Source organism: Furipterus horrens, unplaced genomic scaffold (genome assembly GCF_987537825.1).
Source record: "Furipterus horrens unplaced genomic scaffold, mFurHor1.1.pri manual_scaffold_4, whole genome shotgun sequence".
In the NCBI taxonomy this organism is placed as follows: domain Eukaryota; kingdom Metazoa; phylum Chordata; class Mammalia; order Chiroptera; family Furipteridae; genus Furipterus; species Furipterus horrens.
In genome coordinates, this window is record NW_028327174.1 from 149,640,815 (window position 1) to 149,653,632 (window position 12,818).

General features: G+C 38.6%; 1 protein-coding gene, 1 non-coding gene and 1 pseudogene across 3 annotated transcripts in view; 1 reads left to right on the forward strand and 2 right to left on the reverse strand.

Annotated features, from left to right (window-relative positions):
* Positions 1–12,818, reverse strand: part of PDCD1LG2 (programmed cell death 1 ligand 2) — a 66,161-nt gene that overhangs the window by 1,702 nt on the left and 51,641 nt on the right. The window lies entirely within an intron of this gene.
* Positions 6,170–6,687, forward strand: LOC150013046 (small ribosomal subunit protein uS10 pseudogene; annotated as a pseudogene).
* On the reverse strand, positions 7,459–7,621 carry LOC150013047 (U1 spliceosomal RNA). The gene has a single exon (XR_016510953.1). It is a non-coding gene; the product is annotated as a U1 spliceosomal RNA (small nuclear RNA).

Below are 12,818 nucleotides of genomic sequence, written 5' to 3' on the forward strand. Positions count from 1 at the left end.
AATTCATGACTCATAATAGGCTCCCAACAGTCTTTCCCCTCATGTTACACCTGGCTCTTTTCCAACCAGGATCACATGCCTTTTCCTACAGATCCCCCATGTCTCCCTGCCTCTGCCGTATCTCCTATGTCCCCTCTATCTAGACCAAAGGCTCATGAAAAAACAACAACATAGAGACTGGATCAATTCCTGGGGAGTATACAGAAAGCTGATGTCTTTTATTTTAATTTTAACTTATACCAATAAGAACAATTTTTTGAGTACCTTATCTCCAATATTCGATTGGATGACTAATGTACTTAATTCACTCTTTTCTCTCTCTCTCTTTTTTTACTTACTGCCTTATTCAAAAGGATATTAACTCAGAAACAGCCACATAGAAGAGGAGCATAGGGTGAGGTTTAGAGGATTTTATGGAGGATTTATTACTTAGGCATGTCTGAACTCATTGGCCTTGGTGACTGACTAAATTCCTAGCCCCTCCCCCTGTAGGTCCTGCCTTAGTCCTTCTGATGACCAGGCTCCATTCTGAAGTCACCTCGAGGCCCTCACTCCTCTCACTAGTATACAAAGGACTTCTTATACCTCCAGAAACCCCAAGGGTATAAGCAGCTGTGTGGCAGGAACCAGGGACAAAAAAGCAAAGATTTGTGTTTGATTACATCATTGGGTGGCCTCTAGAATTCTGGGTAATATGGGAGACCCTAGGTCTTGAAGGCCAAGGCTAGGCAGAAACAGGTTGATAGAGCAAAACAGCAGAGAAATGTGCTCCTCAATGCCCTTCTCCAACCCACCTTCCCAGCCAAGCAAAATCCTTGTCACCAGTCACCTGTCCCTGTTTTTCTTGGGGGTGTCTGATCTGTCGGTATGAACTTGTGAGGTTTAGTGCTCTGAAGCTACCAGCTATAAAGTTTGGGAAATCTTGACTAATCCTTTAACTTTGGACATGTCTAAAAGACCAGCAGAAGCAGGTGTGGAGACCGCGAGAAGCAAGGGGACTTGATCAGATGTCCCATCAGGTCATCAGCTAAGCTGGGCTGGGAACCAGGTCGCTGCATACACAGACTTTCTTTCAGTGCACTCCATTGCATTTTAGGTCTCAGCCATGGGCTGCTGCTTGGCCCTGTGTTGGAGGTTGACCCCTCTTGGTCTAGATACTTCTGTTCTGTTCAGCTCTGGTCCAATCTGGTTCCATCAAGACTCCTGTGACAGGGTAGTAGCCAGTTGAGGAACAAGACCATCTGCTGACAAGAGATCTCTCAGGCACCTGTCAAATGGCCCAGTGCTGCATCCTGGGAGAAGCCATCTGCTTAAGAGTGCCTTCTGCTTTTCATCCGAGCAGTTGTCCACTCTAGATAGCTTTGACTTGAGGTCTCCTATAGTCTAAGGTGTTCAAGCAGGCAAATCAGGTGCAAGTGCGGGAGCCTGAGACTCTCAGGCACCACCAGGAAGCCAAATTGAGCACAAGGGGTTCATGCAGGCAACAGATGCATTGGTTCTAAGATGGCACCAGGAGATCAGGTCAATCCTTTAGAGGCCCGTGTTAAGTCTAATTCACTCTTACGATTCCCACACAGTCTACCTGACACAGAATCTTGAAAATAGCACATACTTAATACATGTTTGAGAGCAAATGAAATGAATGAATGAATAAGTAGGACTATGCTGGGAATAGCAAGATGTTTTATTTTTCTTAACATCCCTTAGCCTCAATCTCACTATCTCTAAAATGAGGAAGTCAGGTATGTAAGCTCTGACAAACCAAAGCTTGATGACTAGAGTAAATCTTTTTAAAAGGCAGCATGATAGATACCTATAGCGTCAGAATCCACAACTACAGGGATCACAATACCTGATATCAAACTATACTACAAAGCTACTGTAATCAAAACAGTCTGGTACTGGCATAAAAACAGACATATAGATCAATGGAATAGAATAGAGAGCCCAGAAATAAACCCAGTCTCTATGGTCAATGAATATTTGACAAAGTGGACAGGAGCATAACATGGAGTAAAAACAGTCTCTTTGATAAATGGTGTTGGGAGAGCTGGATGGGTACATGAAACTCGACCACCAACTTACACCATGCACAGAATAAACTCAAAATGGATAAAAGACTTAAACATAAGCTGTGACACCATAAAAGTCCTAGAGGAAAACATAAGCAGTAAAATTTCAGATACCTCACGCAGCAATATTTTCACCAATATATCTTCCAGGGCAAGGGAAAGAATAAGCAAATGGGACATCAAACTAAAAAGTTTCTGCATGGCTAAATAAATTATCATCAAAATGAAAAGGGAACCAACGATACGGGAAAACATATTTGTCAATGATATCTTGGGCAAGGGTTTGATCTCCAAAATATATTAAGAACTCATATAACTCAACACCAGGAAGACAAACAATCCAATTTAAAAATGGGCAAAAGACATGAATAGACACTTCTTCAAGAAGAACACGCAGAGGGCCCATAGACATGAAAGGATGCTCAACAAGCAGACTGGTGCAGCCACTGTGGAAAACAGTATAGAATTTCTCCAAAAAACTAAAAATGGAACTGTCTATTGATCCAGTGATTCCACTTCTGGGATTATACCCTAAGAATCCTGAAACATCAATTCAAAAGAACCTATGCACCCCTATGTTCATAGCTGTGTTATTTACAATAGTCAAGTGCTGGAAACAACCTAAGTGCTCATCAGTGAATGAGTGGATCAAAACACTGTGATACATTTATACAATGGAATACTACACAGCAGAAAGGAAGAAGGAACCCCTACCTTTTGCAACAGTATGGATGGAACTGGAGAATATTATGCTAAATGAAATAAGTCAAGTGGTGAAAGACAAATACCATGTGATCTCACCTATAACAGGAACCTAATGAACAAAATAAACAAATGAGCAAAATAGAACCAGAGGCATGGAAATAAGGAACAGACTGACAGTGACTAGAGGGAGGGGCAGGGAGAAGGAGGAAAGGAAGGGGAAGAGTCTAATCAAGGAACATTCATAAATGACCCACAGACATGGACAACAGGGTGGGGATTGACTGTGGGAGTGGGGGTGGGTGTGTGGGGCAGTGGAGAGCAACAGGGGAAAATTGGGACAACTTTGTAATAGAACAACAATTAAATGAAAAAAGAATTGCATGACTACAGTTTTACTGGTTGACAGATTGGTTGCTTGTATAAGAGCAAGAAGCTACAAGACCAAATAGCAGCACAAGTGAGCAAGGTTAGCTGCAAGAAGAACTTACACAAATGGAAAGGGCACTGTGCCATAGACGAGGACTCAGGTGCCCTGGATTCTAGCTCCAGTTCTACCACAAAGTTATAAGATGAACTTGTGCAAATCACCTCATCTTTTACATCCTTGCAGTATGTATTCATCCCTTCCAGTTTGGCTGGGCTAGGAATCTCTGAAAGGCAACTAAGACATTGGTAGGTGTCATCGAAAGGGCATATAGTGTTTCCCTCCCTAAAGTTGACAAGAGCCCAATGAAGAGTCCTATGTAATGCATGTCACTACTGAGATATAAAGAGGTGAGTGGGGTAAAAATAGGTAAAGGGCTTCAGGAACTTAGTTCTTTATCTAGTAAGCATCCCTGGGTAATTAAAAGTGGTTCATTGGAGCAGTTAAAGATGTATTAAGCTACAGAGAAAGTTCAGGAAGCATAAAAGAAGAAAATAATACATGGTTTCATAATATAAAGATAATAATTATGGGATTTTAATGTTTTTTTGTTTCACTTTTGGGGGGAGATTGGGGGTATGGTAGGTATATTAAAATCATTTTTTAAATAGAGCTTTTTTCTTTTTATTATATAGAAAGCATTTCCACATATTATTAGTCCTCAGAAATGGAATTTTATTTTATCTTTTTACATCTCTATTTTTCATTGAGGTATAACTGACATATAACATTATTTTAGTTGTAGGAGTACAGCAATGGTTTGATATATTGTGGAATGATCACCACAATAAATCTAGCTACCATCCATTATTACAACAGTTACAAAGTTTTTTTCTTATGATAAGAACTTGTAAGATTTATTCTCTTGGCAACTTTTAAATATACAATACGATACTATTACCTATAGTCACCATGCTATAAATTCCATTGCTGTGACTAATTTATCTTATTATAACTGGAAGTTTGTATTTTTAGACCTTATTTACTTATAAATCTCTTTTTTAAATTTAACCTTTATTGTATTTTTCCCCATTACCATTTAGTCCCCTTATACCCCCCTGCCCCAGCAGTCACCACACTGTTGTCTATGTCCCTGAGTCCTTTTTATGTTTTGCTCAATCCCTCCACCCCCTAACCTCCACCCCTTCACCCCCAAAATAGCTGTCATCTGCTCTCCATCTATGAGTTTGTCTCTGAGAAACAGAATTTTAAATGGTAGCATATGGTCTATTGAGTAGTGGTTCCAGTTATATCAGTCAGAGTAGACTAGATTATGTTACAATGACAAACAACACCAATATAATAAACAAAGGTATATTCCAATATAAAAAACAAAGGTATATTCTTGCTCACGTTCCATGTCCATTGTGGCTCAGCAGGAGGCTCTGCTATTTGCAGTTACTCAGAGATTCAGGCTGATGTAGCAATCACTAGCTCAAATGTTGCTCATTACCATGCCAGATGAAAAAAGAAAATATGGCAAAGCACACACTAGCTCTTATATCTTCTACTCAGAAGTAACACTCATCACTTATGCTTACATTTAGTTGACTAAAGCCAGTCACATGACCATACATAACTACCCATTAATTGCAGAGAAGTGCAAACTTATTATGTACACAAAAGCAAGAGATCCAGGAAATATGTGAAATAACACTAATGACCACCACATCCATGAAGAAGGATGAGAATAAGCTATCTCTTTGGTCACACTTAGTTTGACCTGAATCTTTTTATTTTATAATATTAAAGTTGAAGTCTTTAAGGCCCATCTGGGGATATTGAGAAGTCTGGATTTCCACAAGAGTAAGAACAGGCAGCACCTTTCCCAGAGTTGCTCAGAAAGTTAGGGGCAGAGCCATGGAATGGAAAACCCATCCCTGAGCAGCTGTTGTTTGAGCTTCTGAGCCTTGCTGGACTCTCCCAGAATAATCATGTCTTACTTCAGTCTCTGGTCAATAAAGCAAAACAAGCAAGCCCTTCCCTGCTTAAATAGAAAGGGAGAATATTTATCTGAATAAAGTCTTATTAGAAGTAACTGCAATGGACATACTCCAGGCAAGTACCAAGATTCCATCTCCCAAGATGATGCTAAGTAGGAAAACGAGAGCCCAGAATGGCTATTGAACAGCCTGGAACTCAACACTGTCCCAACATAGTGTTTAGGGGTGAGGCAGAGCTGTGATGGCAGAGAATGGGTATGGAAGAGTGAGAGCCCTGAGCTGCCTGGGCCTAAGTACTTCCTAGTGGGCCTCTGTCCTCAGACATCATGAAGCTAAGGTAGTAATGGGGTGGTATTAGATCATTGAGAACAGGAATAAGTACATCAACTATGGGAGAAGGTAGAAAGCCAGGGAGAACATCTAGGTCAGGGGTCAGCAAACTTTCTCTGTAAAGGGCCGGACTGTAAAATATTTAGACTTAATGGGCCATATATATGATCTCTTGGAATTATTCAACTTTGCCAGCAGAGGCAGGGAAAAGGGTGTAAGCGTTGATGGGGAGGGCAATATAGAAACAATGAGTATGGCTTTGTTTCAATAAGATTTGTTTTAGAAAAACTATTGGTCCCCTGGTCATAGTTTGACTAACCCCTTTTTAGTTGATACCTGTCAACGAATAATAGAGTGTTAACTCTGGTTGATTCTCCTTTAATAGGTGCTTAATGAAAGTATAACACTTCCAAAGATGTAATGGGCTTTCAAGAGAAGAGAAAGACTCTCACCTGCTTACTAGAAATTTGGAATTTAGTACTTAGGAACTGCAGATGTTACTCATGTAAGCTTTTTACCCAGCCTAAATGTTATAATTACTACATTTATTTTCTTTTAATAAATATATGGCATATAGGACATTAATGTTTATAACCTGGTTCCATGAACCCAATTTTACTAAACCCAATACTTATTTTCTCAGGACAAGAAAAAACAATTTAAAAGTAAATGACACTTTTTTTTTTTTTTTTTTTTTTTTTGAGGAAGTCGCGGTTGCAGCTGCTGCTCGTGTAGTTCAGCTCCCTTCTGCTCCTGACTCACCGCTGTTCGCTCTCGCCGAGGAACAAGTCGGTCAGGAAGCCGTGCAGCAGCAATGGCTTTTAAAGATACCGGAAAGACACCCGTGGAACCAGAGGTGGCGATTCACCGAATTAGAATTACTCTAACCAGCCGGAATGTCAAGTCTCTGGAGAAGGTGTGTGCTGACTTGATCAGAGGCGCAAAGGAAAAGAACCTCAAAGTGAAAGGACCAGTTCGGATGCCTACCAAGTCTCTGAGAATCACTACAAGAAAAACTCCCTGTGGGGAGGGTTCTAAGACTTGGGATCGATTTCAGATGAGGATCCACAAGCGGCTCATTGACTTGCACAGCCCTTCTGAGATTGTTAAACAGATTACTTCCGTCAGTATTGAGCCGGGCGTCGAGGTTGAAGTCACCATTGCAGATGCTTAAATCAACCTTTTTAATAAATTGACTATCAGTTGTTAAAAAAAAAAAAGTAAATGACAAATCAGAGAAAAACTTATAAACTATATAGCAGGCAATGGGTTAATGTTAATTTTAAGTAAAGGTATAATAAAAAGATATATACAAAAGAAATGCATAGGCAACTCCCAAAGGAAGGTAAAACCTATAAATATATGAAAAGTTTTAGCTCACTAATAATTTTAAAATGCAAATTAAAATAATGACTTATAATTTTCAAATTAGCAAAATTTAAAAACACTAATAATACCCAGCATTAGGACAACAGATAAAACTAGTTCTTTCATATGTTGCTAGTATAAATAGGTACAACTTTTTAGAGGGCAATTCAGCAATACATTTTGAGCCTATAACTTTATCCCAGTAATTCTACATCCTAGGTTTTATCATATGATAATAATCATAGTTGCATATAAAGATTTATGTACAAGGCTATTAATTGTGATAATGTTTAGGTAACCAAAATATAAAATAACTATGATGTAGGTACTAAATGTCCAATAATAGGGAGTTAGTTAGATAAATCCTGGTAGAGTGAAATGTCATAGAGCCATTAATCATATTTTTGGTATGTAGGTAATACTAATAATGTTAAACTAAGTAAAAAAACAACAAGGTACAGATACTATAATTTAATTTTGTAAAAAATTTAAATATGAAAAACATTAGAAATTAAATAGCAAAAGCAAATATCAACCATGGTAATCTCTAGGCAATGGGTTATCAAATATCTTTAATTTTTTATACTTTTTTATTTTTATTTTTATTTCTTTCTTTCAGGGGAGAGTGCCAACACAGTTCCCCACTACAACAAATTATGCAGTCAAGTTTCCCACATTTGGGGAAATAGCAGGGGTCAGCACATCCAGAGTGCAATGGATAAGCCTCGCCCTGAGAAACCACCTTCGTAATCATGGTAGCTCCCCTGCCAATTAAGTATATATACTTTTTATTTTTATACTCAGAAAAAATAGATATAATTTTAAAAATGTTCTAAAAATTGTTATATGTTATCCTTTTTTGAGCTGGCAGGCACAACTAAAATTAAACAAAATTTATCTTTTGATAGTGAGCCAAATTTGTTCCAAATCAGTTACCTTTTTATTTTATTTTTAAAAAGATTCAATTTATTTATTTTCAGAGAGAGGGAAAGAAAGGGAGAGAGAGAGGGAGAGGAACATCAATGTGTGATTGTCTCTCATGCGTCCACAACTGGGGACCCAGCCTGCAACCCAGGCATGTGCCCTGACTGGGAATCGAACCAGTGACTCTTTGGTTTGCAGCTTGGCATTCAATTCACTGAGTCACACCAGCCAGAGCCAGTTCTGTTTAAAAAATTTATCATAGAATAAACTAAATGAAGTACAGACAAATGGGCATTAGGACAAACATCAAATACCCAAAAGTTGCATTAGCCTTAATATCTCACTTCATTACCTTGACCAGGTAGACATAAAATATGGACACATGGAAGGAGCCAGAAAATAATGCTGTGATTATGCACATTAAAAGTGGTATAGACTGTGTGTACAATGCAGAGGGAAAATAAAGAGGAGTGGGATGGGGAGAGAGTCTGACAAATTAAGCAAGGGAGTATACTGTAGTGTATAGGTGTGGGCTCTGGACCTGGATACCTGGGTTCATTTACAAGTATTTACTAGCCATAGCACCTTGCAGAAGTATCTCCTCATCTATAAAATCGTGTGTTGGGGGGGGGGGTGTATGTAACTCATAGGGTTACTGTAAGGATTACATGAGTTAGTACCTCTACAAAGTATTTAGAACAGTGGTTAGGCACTAAAATAATAATAATGCTAATTATTATTGTATTTTAACATAGATCCTGTCAGAAGTTTGAATTTGGGTAAGCAAGAAGGCATGGGGAGGGCATTCCAGGCAGAAGATACAACGTGAGCAAAGGCACAGAGGTGAGAATGAGCATCTTATGGGAACAGGAGAGGTGTAAGAATGATGGAAGGCCTAAAAAGCCAAAAGAAGGCATTTGGATCTGGTGTGAGTGTTGGCAAAGAAAACAAGATATTAGATAAGTCACACCTAGCTCACACCGTCTCTTCATGGTACTAGTAAATCATTTCCAAAACCTTCCATTTGATTTTATCAAGTAATTTTGCCTATATTGTTTTCTGTTTTCCCCTCTAGATTTATTCAAATATTCATTATTTAAAAATATTTAAAGTCATTGATTCTGATACCACAGATGTCCTTTTGTTGCTGAAAGATTGAGAAGCAGTGAGCTGAGAAAAAGTCCTGCTGAAATAAATAAACAAAACCCCTAAACAGTTTGTATGTAAATGTGGGGTAGCAGGTTCATGGATGAGCAGGTATTAGACAAAGCTCTGACCTCTTGGACAACTCAGGTGACCAGATTATAGATGGTAACATAATTCTATTTTATAGGATCAGGAAGGTATAATGAATTGAGTTACTCCAGCCAAGAGTGCCCCCTCATCTGTTGGTGCCTGTGAAAATTTGACCAGACTATTGTACCCAGTTGCTGGTCAAATGTTAGTCTTGATGTTGCTATGAAGGTATTTTGTAGATATGATTAACATTTACCATCAGCTGACTTTAAATAAAACAGATTACCTTTTGCCTTGGCTGTTGTGGCTCAGTGGATTGAGTGCTGGCCTGCGAACCGAAAGGTTACCAGTTCAATTCCTGGTCAGGACACATGCCTGGGTTGTGGGCCAGGTCCATGGTTGAGGGTGTGTGAGAGGCAACCAATCACTGTATCTCTCACACATTGATGTTTCTCTCTTTCTCCCTCCCTTCCCCTCTGTCTATAAAAACAAAACAAAACAGATTACCCACCCATAACATGGGTGGGCCTTGTTTAATCAATTGAAGAACTTAGGAACTCAGGAACGAAGGTTATGCAGAAAAGAAGGAATTCTGCCTCAAGACCATAATATAGAGTTCCCAGACTGCTGGACTGACCTACATATTTAGTACTCCAAATTGCATTGAATTGCCAGTTGGTCAGCCTGCCCTCCAGATTTCATTCTCGCCAGTCCCCTAGTGGTTCTGTTTCTCTGGAGAAGTCTGAAGTGCCCCTCATCCCCAACGACAGGGACCAGTTTTCTTGGCTTTCTAAACACTGGGCCCCAGACCTATTATACTTGCCTATCCTCCTTCCATTCCCAAACTCAGTATCTCCATGTCCTGATCCCTCTTGTTTCCAGGGAATATTACCCAAAATGTTAAATTAGTTCTTGATAAAAGAGTTAATTGCGGGTGATCAGCTTCATAGAGGAGGAACTTAAACAGCATCTACTAAAATCTAACACATTGGTATTTGTCTCAACAAAACCATAAAACATTATGCTAAGTAAAAATGGGCAATTTTTCCTTTCATACTCCATTGCTATTGATTATTAGTCAATTTCTACATTTTATGCAGCTCTAATCATAATTACAAAGACTTGAACAAATCCAAAAATAACTTTGAATGCAACTAAAGCATGTAGAACAGGTAAACACATAACACTTCTTTAAAGAGTACCTACTTCACATTTGGCAAACATGGCCAAGGTGCATGACTTCTCCCCATCCTGCATCCTGGGCAGACATCATTGAATGCACTCCCCACCCAGAAATGGTCTCCCAAACCATACTCATGAGGCCTGTTTGCTCTTCTGAATTTTGTCCAAACTTCTTAATTTACAGACCTCTTTTCAAAATAAAAATAAATATTTCAGGCATAAACAAAATGTAGAGAATAATACAATGGGACATCTGTATACTCATCACCCAGCTTAAAAGGTTTAATGTGGGCCCTAGCCAGTATGGCTCAGTGGATTGAGTGCTGGCCTGCAAACAAAAGTGTTACTGGTTCAATTCCTAGTTAGGGCACATACCTTGGTTGGGGGCAAAGGGGGAAAAATTGAGACAATGGTAATAGAATAACAATAAAAATGATTTTAAAACATTATTTTAAAAAAAGATTTAATGTGGTGTTTATCATTTCAGTGCTGTTTTTGTACTTTTACTTCATGTGACTTTTCCATAAACACTGCTTAGTGGTTGTTTGTATGTGTTTAAAAATCTCTATAATAGGTCATATGTTGTCTCTATCTTTCTACAATCTGCCTTTCCTCTCAAAATTATATTGTTCATATTTATCCATCTCAAAAATACATCTGGTTTTGGTGCTTTCATTTTAATCATTGTATGGTCTTCTTATTCATCTATTCTCTTACTGATTCAAATTTGATTATTTCCAATTTGTTGCTATTATACATAACAGTACCAGGTATACTCCTATGTATGATTTCTATGACGTCTATGTAAGTGGTCCTGACCTTTTTACATCACAACACATGTTTTCAAGTAAGTGGGATAGAGACGGGGAGCATTATTCTCTCACCTCTCAGACTCTTGTCTTCTTTGGGTTAGAAAGAACAGAGGTGACTATAATTGACTGAGAAGGTGGGAGAGGGGAGAATTAGTCCCATTTATTTAATTTTACTATTGATTAAGATAGTTACTTTATTTTCAATTTTATATACCATTCAAAGGGTATATGTGTGATTTTTCTATTTATAAAGAGACACATTGGTTAAAAATGGCTGTGATATCCTATTATTCCAAAGAAGTCATTATAATAGTGCAATATTTAGACCGTGTGGCAGGCTACAGGGTGAAATGTTTAGGATGGCAGCAAGCCTTTGAGCATTTCTCTTTCCTCAGATAGATGCTCTGCCTTCATTACTCAAATCCTAAGCTCTTTTCTGACTATTTTTTTTCTAGGAGAGAGGTTGCAAACTAGTCATTGACAGGCTGTTAGTTCATAGGTGTATTTTATTTGGTTTGTTTGATATGTGAAATACTTTCAGCCAGCATTTAATAACTAGAACATTTTACATAAACGTCTGAATTTCTATATTCTGTGGCAATGTTAGGCTAGTGATAAATTGATGGGGTACAGGCTCTCCAATATTTTGCAGTCCCCACTACTTCCTATTTGATTATACTAGGCCTTTTCTGCTCATTTCATCTCCTGCCTGGCCTTGGTGGGGATCTGAGTATACCCCCTCTCCTCTCAGGCCTTTCACTATTTCTTCCTTATGTTGAACAGCTGAAGGAGTCACTTCCACAATGACTTCAAGCTAATGAAACTCAGACAATCACTGGGGCCTCTCCAATGGAAACTCACCGTAGGCCAAGTAGACCAATTTACAGGAATGAAGGATTTTTGTGCCCCAGGAAATAGATGTTTCAATCAGGACTGCCAGTGTTGAAATTTCTTGGAGTCAAGAAAACTTTGCTGATGATTCAGAGAAGCTCAGCAGTAACTGTACCTCAAGCCCAGGCCTATGTTGCATTTTTTTTTCTTGTTTCTCTACACAGGGATGAGTATACAGTGACAGTATGTATCTTCACAAATGGCTTTCAGGGAAGTGGTGAGAGACAGGGAGAGTATAGGGGCCAATTTCACTCCTTTGAGTCCTATTTTGTGCCTATGAGCTGCCATATCTTATGTTTAACCCTTTGAGTGCCATGCGTAATTCGAAATTTGGATCAACATGAGAAAAAATTATATCAATTATAACCTGAGGCACAAAAAAAGAGAACAAAACATAAAATACGAATTATTCCATTGTTATTTACATTTATAGCCATTGAAAAAAAGAGTTGCTGGGAGCGACGCTGGCACTTTTGGGAAAATTTGTCAGCGTCACTCACAGCGACGTTGGTACTCAAAGGGTTAAGCCAGACAGAGACCCTGTTATCTGAATATTTTCTAGGGTTGTTTTCACAATTGGTGCCTCTGGAATTTTGGGAATATATTCAGCAAAATTCTAAAATGAATAGTTCTGAATATTCTGAGTAGCTGACACAAAGTTACTTAGAAATTTCTGTGATCTGCCTATCATCATTTTGGTGAACTCATGAACTCATGTGTCATAACATGTGATTTTTAGATTACAAAAGGATAGGCAACTTTCCCAAGAAAGCTAAAAATACCCGTTTTACAACATGACCCCTGACTGTCAAGTCCTCAACACATTGCTTTTCCACGGTCTAAGCTTTTCACCCAACCAGCCTAAATGATTTCAACAACCTTACTTCTCCTGACTTCCAGATCACATCTTTTCTCTTCTACAAATTCCAGC